The 7,073-nt window shown below is 41.1% G+C and overlaps 1 protein-coding gene across 4 annotated transcripts in view; it reads right to left on the bottom strand.

Moving 5' to 3' along the window:
- SLC16A7 (solute carrier family 16 (monocarboxylate transporter), member 7) overlaps positions 1-7,073 on the bottom strand; it is a 151,629-nt gene that overhangs the window by 116,184 nt on the left and 28,372 nt on the right. For 2 of the 4 annotated variants that reach the window (XM_014550084.1, XM_005879065.2), the window contains exon 1: positions 515-642. The exons of the other annotated variants lie outside the window; for them this stretch is intronic. The gene's annotated coding sequence lies outside the window, so the exon portion shown is untranslated. Of the gene's footprint in view, positions 1-514; positions 643-7,073 lie in introns of those variants that run through there. 4 annotated transcript variants of the gene reach the window in all.

Genomic DNA, 7,073 nt, shown 5'->3' with positions numbered 1-7,073 from the left:
TATGAGACACCTGTAATTTTAGAGATTAAACTCTATTGCTAAATATTAAGTAACCATATCATTCTTATTTAACTCTTACCATGAGAATGGACATCTACAATATGATGATGTAGCTTTCTCATCTCCTACTAACTGATATCATCAGTATTCCACTAAGGTCTGATGTATCTGTAGTCTTCGTGGCAGTCACACTGTACAAATTGTAGTTCCCCAGTGCCACGGCTTCCCCAAAGCCCAAGAAAATAGACTAGAGTAGGGTAGGGGTAGAACTGATAACAGCAAATATGAATAGTACAATGAAGTATTAACCAAGAAGACTGTCTAATTTTGTAAAAGGCAAATCAAGTGCAAGACCATTGTAGTGTTTTTTAGCATTTATACAAGGACCAAGAAAATGCATTTTGAAATCTTGTCATATCCACCCCAAGATTGACAGCAGAATTATTATTCTTCAATGCCACCAAGCAAGACCTAGAAGTCAGGTATATTATTGCCAGCAGAATGGATTCCTCACCTTTAGGGAACTCTCATACAAACCCTTGTCTCTTTCCAATGCCCATCAGCCCATTAATCACAACAGTTTCTTTCCACAGATCTCTCTTCAAACTCTTACTCCCCAAGTATGTCTCAGCCGCTCACACGTTGCCTAAAATATAGTTGTATTTAGTTATTACCTTGAGTGAGTGCAAAATAGGTCCCAAAGTATACCTATATTTAGTGGCTACCTGGGTAAAAAAGAAACGTTACAGTGAGGGCTACTCCTCAGAAATAAATATGCTGAGTTATTCTAGTTACACTGTAGTGGTTCTTACAGGGGCATTGGGCGGGAAGGGAGGTTGTTCCTCAGGGGATACTTGGATTTGTTTAGAGATACATTTGTTGTCACAATTGGGAAGATGCTACTAACTTTTGGTGAATATAGGCTGTGCCTAGACTCTGGTTAATCAAGGTAGGGCTTAGGGCTCGTAATTTAAGAAGGCATTCGCTCACCCTTGGGATAATGCCAATGCAAGATTAAAATTTCCATGACTCTGAAAATGAGTGCCTCCTTAAAATACTGTACCCTAGCTGCCTCCCTGGCCTCACTCTAGTCCTGATCCTGGTTAGCGGCCAGGGATGCAGCTAAACATCCCCACAAAAGAAATTATCCAGTTCAAGATATCAATAAGGCTGAGGTTGGGAAACCCAGGCTAGTTTAGAAAATCTAAAGAAAAGCGGGGTTGAAAACTTTTGACTCCTACCCTTTCCACTTAAAGTTACAAATTTAAAATCACACGCATGTTAAATGTGCCTAAAAGTGAAATAATACCACATTCTAGCTTTTAGGTTTAACTTGTTCTATTCCTATTCACGTACATAGCCGACAATGGAGTTAAATTAATCTGACCCTCTTTCCTGGCCTCTGTGCGCAGGCCCCAGTCTTCCCTCTGCTGGTGTCACTCACGCATCTCACCTCCCCTTAAGGTCCAGATGCAAAGATACCTTCTAGTTGACATTTTCCCATCTAAATGTGGCCCCTTCCTTCTCAGACTTCTTTCTTTCCCTCATGGTCCTTATTACACAAGTCATCTATTTACTTATTTAACTCACCCCATCCCCACTCCCCAACACAAACATGCACACAAATACACAATACTAATTTAGCTTCCCATGGCCATCGGCCAGGTTTTCTTTACTGATTTCAGAGAGAGAGGAAGGGAGAGGGAGAGGAAGAGAAACACTGATTGGCTGCCTCCTGCATGTCCCCTACTGGGGATCGAGCCCACAACCCGGGTATGTGCCCTGACCAGGAAAGGAACTGGCAACCTCTCCGTGCATGGGAGGACGCTCAAGTGAGCCACACCAGTAAGACTCAGGTTTTCTTTATATTTACTTTCCCAACCACCTGAATGAAGAACAGTGCTTTGAACATGTAAAGTACTCAATATGTTTTAAATAGGTCAGTGAAGCAAGTATCCTATATAATAAAAGCCTAATATGCTAAGTGTCTGGTTATCTGGTCATCCGTTCAACCAATCAAAGCGTAATATGTTAATGATATGTTAAGGCCACTCAATGATATGCTAAGGCCACTCAATGATATGCTAAGGCTTGCTATGATGTGCACTGACCAACAGGGGACAGGCAGTCGACCAGTTGCTGTGATGTGCACTAACCACCAGGGGGCAGACACTCTGGTAAGTAGGTTAGCTTGCTGCTGGGGTCCGGCCATGCCCTGGAGACCTCCTGCAGTCCCTCCCCAGCTGGTCAGTTTCCCGCATCCCTCCTCAGTCCCGATCATGCGCCGGTCGGGGCCCTCGGCCTGGCTTGCGCCCTCTCACAATCCGGGACCCCTCGGGGGATGTCAGAGAGCCAGTTTCGGCCCAACGGCGAATGACCAGTCACTATGATGTGCACTGACCACCAGGGGGCAGACGCTCAACACAGGAGCTGCCCCCTGGTGGTCACACTCCCACAGGGGGAGCACCATTCAGCCAGAAGCCGTGCTCACAGCTGGCAAGCACAGTGGTGATAGTGGGAGCCTCTCCTGCCTCTGCTGCAGTGCTAAGGATGTCCCCCGAGGGCTCTCAGACTGCGAGAGGGCACAGGCCGAGCTGAGGGACTCCCCCAAGTGCACGAATTTCATGCACTGGGCCTTTAGTACATAATAATACATAACAGACAGCATGAACCATAATATTTCCTGGTGGCTATCTAAATCTAAATATATCATTGCATTTTTAGGCCTGGTACCAATTTTTTTTTTTTCCTGGCAGATGTTTCCATCTATTTCAAATCTGATATCCCAGAATTCTTGAGGTTTATCTTCCGCAGGTAACTAACTTGACATTTTGCTATAAATAAAAGTAAAAAATTGAATGTATTTCCCCCCAAAAGACCTATTCTAACAGCAAAATATCTTTGAGCCTAAATTCAAGAAGCTATGAGCCTAAAGAAGAAAATAAATCTAATTCCTAATAACAGTTGAAGAAACAGCTTTGTAGTATGTCAAACTCTCCAGGAAGCCAAATAGATGCAGCCTGAAAGCACATTTCCATTAATCTCTATCTCACCCTTGACCTTAAAACTATTCTGAAACGTTTCTAATTTTGAATTTAACCAAGAATAAACTAAGACAATCTGTCATTAATATCCATCTATAACACAACTCCTTTTAAAAAAGAAAAAAAATCCTTATACAGTCAAATTTTCCAGCTAATTTGTTCTTGAAACAAATATATCTTATGTTTCTAATATGTGACTTGAAAAAAGAAACTGAAGTCTTCCCCCTATGGACACTATGAAACTACTGATTTTAATCACTTAATCTTCTTATCAGAGAACCTGCTTAACCTTTAACTAGAACCTGGAAAGATTAAATACTACTGGTAATCTTACAAGTTTATTATGAAACAGCTATTGTCAACAAATAACTCTACTGAAAATTAAATGCATATATAGTCCATGATAACTTTCAAAACTTGAGGTCACAAAGTTACTGTGTTAGGTTTTCTTGGGGTGCTGTTTGATTCTGTGACAAATAAGAATCATTTTAATTGTTTGGCCCATAGCCATTAGTTGGGAGAAAGGAGCTGACTCATTCTGAGCACCCAGTATGAGGCAAGTAATTTCCATGTTTGCTTCATTCAACACTTGTAAAATCCCTGCTTCATTTAACACTTGTAAAATCCCACCTTTTGCAAAAGAAATTGCCTCATGAGATTTAGCAAGTTGCCAATATTCACCCCACTGGTATACAGTGCTTCTGCAAATATGATCATCCAGCTGTCAAACTACTACTATCCACAAAATGTCCCAGATTATATGTAACCTATGAGAGGCAGAAAATATGTTCCTATTTTAAGAGTGTTCCACTAGTGGACTAATATATGCAACTTGATTTTAAACTATAATAATGTTCAAGGTCAATCAAGGACTATGAGCTTCCCAAAGAGGAAATGCACCACACCAAAGAGAGTGACCAAAATAGGAGGCCATCACTGTGCTGGATTTTCAGTGCTGTACACAAACAGGGTGTACACAAACAGGGTGTGCACAAACAGGGTGTACACAAACAGGGTGTACACAAAGAGAAGGGAGGGAGAGTTGGGAGGTGTCACAGTTCCCACAATGCTAATACAGTTCTCACTCCTCTGTGCCTTGTTCCAACTGATGATTTTGGCCTACTTGTATAAGGCACTTTAGTGCCTCTTATGTTGCATAAAAAGATGTAAACATGTTTGTCTTTTTCAAAAAAGTTTACATGCAATACATAAAATATTTAAAAAGCAAAATAATACATAAGTTCCAAAATTATTATCCAATCAGAGAGTGCTATGAAAATTCAAAAGAAGCCCTAACCGGTTTGGCTCGGTGGATAGAGCGTCGGCCTGCAGACTCAAGGGTCCCAAGTTCGATTCCGGTCAAGAGCATGTACCTTGGTTGTGGGCACATCCCCAGTAGGGAGTGTGCAGGAGGCAGCTGATTGATGTTTCTCTCCCATCGATGTTTTTAACTCTCTAGGTCATCAGGACTGACATTGTTAAAAGGGATGGGATTTGAGCTGCCTTTGAAGGACAAGCTACATACCAATAGGTACAGACTATAGAAAAATATACTAAATTGAGACATCAAAAGTTTGGATACAGAAAGGCACATAGCATATTTGGGGAATGAACTAAATAGGAAGTTTAAGACACACAGGCACACATTCTTAAAGGCTCTGTAGCAGAAGATTTTTATAGCAATGAGATAAATATTGCCACCCAATTCCACTAAAAATTTGCTGTTAAAAACAATTTTATTTCCTTTCATTTTATTACTTATGAGTAGATCATTTTTGTATTTTGATGTATAACATGTATACTGGCCATAATATACTATTTTAAGCAAATATGAGAAAGCATATCATCTTAATAGGCAAATAGCTTTCGGATAAAAAAAATTGACTTATAATTTGAGAAAACTTAGTTCTACCAATATTATTCTACTATTGCATCTGGCAGAAAAGGAGACAAATAGATACAGTTAGATGAAAAATGCTATGGACCTCAGGTTTGTCTATCCTCAAATTCATATGAAGCCCTAATCTGAAATGTGATGTTAGGAGGCGGGGACTGTGGAGGTAATTGGATTTAAATGAGGGAGATGGAGTTCTCATGAAGGAATCAGCACCCTTCTAAGAAGAGACCAGAGAACTTTGTCTCTTGCTCTATCGCTCTCCTATTTCCACTCTTTCTCATCCTGTGAGGATGCAGAAAGAAGGTGGCTGTGTACAAGCCAGGAAGAAGCTCTCACCCAAAACCAAATTAGTTAGCACCTTGATCTTGAGATCCCCACTCTTCAGAATTATGAGAAATAGATGTCTGCTGTTTGAGACACCAGTTTGTGGTATCCTATATATAAAAGCCTAATATGCTAAGTATCCAATCATCCAATCGTCTGGTCGGCCATTCAACCAATCAAAGCATAATATGTTAATGATATGCTAAGGCCACTCAACCACTCGCTATGACATGCACTGACCACCGGGGGGCAGAAGCTCTGACAAGTAGGTTAGCTTGCTGCTGGGGTTTGGCTGATCAATCGGGACTGAGCAAGACGGACTGGACACACCCTGGAGCCTTCCCCCAGTTGCTCTGACAAGTAGGTTAGCTTGCTGCTGGGGTTTGGCCGATCAATCAGGACTGAGCAAGACGGACTGGACACACCCTGGAGCCCTCCCCCAGTTCCTCCCCTCTGGCCAACCTCCTGCATCCTTCCCTGGCCTCGATCGTGCACCGGTGGGGTCCCTCGGCCTGGCCTGCGCCCTCTTGAAATCCGGGACCCCTCAGTGGATGTCGGGGAGCAGGTTTTTGCCTGATCCTGCAGGCCAGACCGAGGGACCCCACTGGTGCACAAATTCATGCACTGGGCCTCTAGTTTTGTTATAATAGCCCAGGTGAACTAAGATAGATAAAGACAGTAGGTAAATAGATAGACCAACTAACAAACAAATTGATCTCCAAGAAGACTTAGAGATATGAAGATAGAGACTAGTGTTATGAGAATCAATGTAGTGTTAAGAGATTATTTCTATCTCTAATCTAAGCATGGGAAAATTTAATTTGAATGCTGGGTGGGACATTAATTAATTGATTCATTTATTTAGTCAGTAATTGAGGACCTATCATATGGTAGGCCCTGAGCTAACATGCACACACATACACACACACACACACAGGCCCACGCATGCACAGACACACCAAGAGTGTGATGTGTTTTTCTTTCACTACGTACTAGGGGAGATAGATGTATAAGCTTATAATTATAGTCAAATGTACTAAAAGCTACAACAGGGCTAGATTCAGTTGCTATGAAAGCAATAAATGCTTCTTATGGAACTCTGACATAATTTCATAGAAAAGTGACAATGAACCGAGTTATGAAAGACAAGCAGTTAGAGGGAAAGATTTGATAGGTCATCTCAGATATAAAGAACAGAATACTCAAACACACAATTCTTGACAGGACCTTAGCACATGATGGCCCTGAGTTCCTGCATAATCAGAAATGAAGACTGGAAATGTAAGATAGTGCTTGACAGTAAAGCAAAGCTAAGGATTACAACAGTCAAGGGAGGTCAATGTAGGTTTTTAAGCATGGAAGGGATATAACTAGTTTGTTTTTTAGTAAAATTGCTGTGAGAACAAAATGGAGAATTACCAAAAAAAGAACAGAGAAGCTGTGGGACTACTAGTTTGTTTTTTAGTAAAATTGCTGTGAGAACAAAGTGGAGAATTACCAAAAAAAAAAAAAAACCAGAGAAGCTGTGGGACCCTTCAGCTGTGAGATATGAAAGATGTCAACTAAAGCATGGCAACAGGAATGGAAAAAATATGTTGGATTCAAGGTTATATCTTAAGTCTTATGAGTTTGATGAAAATTTGGATTTAGAAGGTAAGAAATGCTAGGAATGACCCTGGTGTTTCCAGTGTGAAAGATTGGGTGGACATTAACCCTTTGAGTGCCAATATCCTAGGAACTATGCTAAAATTGCCAAGGCATTTTTGCTGATTTTACAGCAGTTTAGGAAAAAAATTATGAATCGCAAG

The sequence above is a fragment of the Myotis brandtii genome, unplaced genomic scaffold (genome assembly GCF_000412655.1).
Source record: "Myotis brandtii unplaced genomic scaffold, ASM41265v1 scaffold581, whole genome shotgun sequence".
NCBI classification, from domain to species: domain Eukaryota; kingdom Metazoa; phylum Chordata; class Mammalia; order Chiroptera; family Vespertilionidae; genus Myotis; species Myotis brandtii.
The sequence above is the reverse complement of the archived record's forward strand: the minus strand, read 5'-3'. Positions and strand labels throughout refer to the sequence as shown.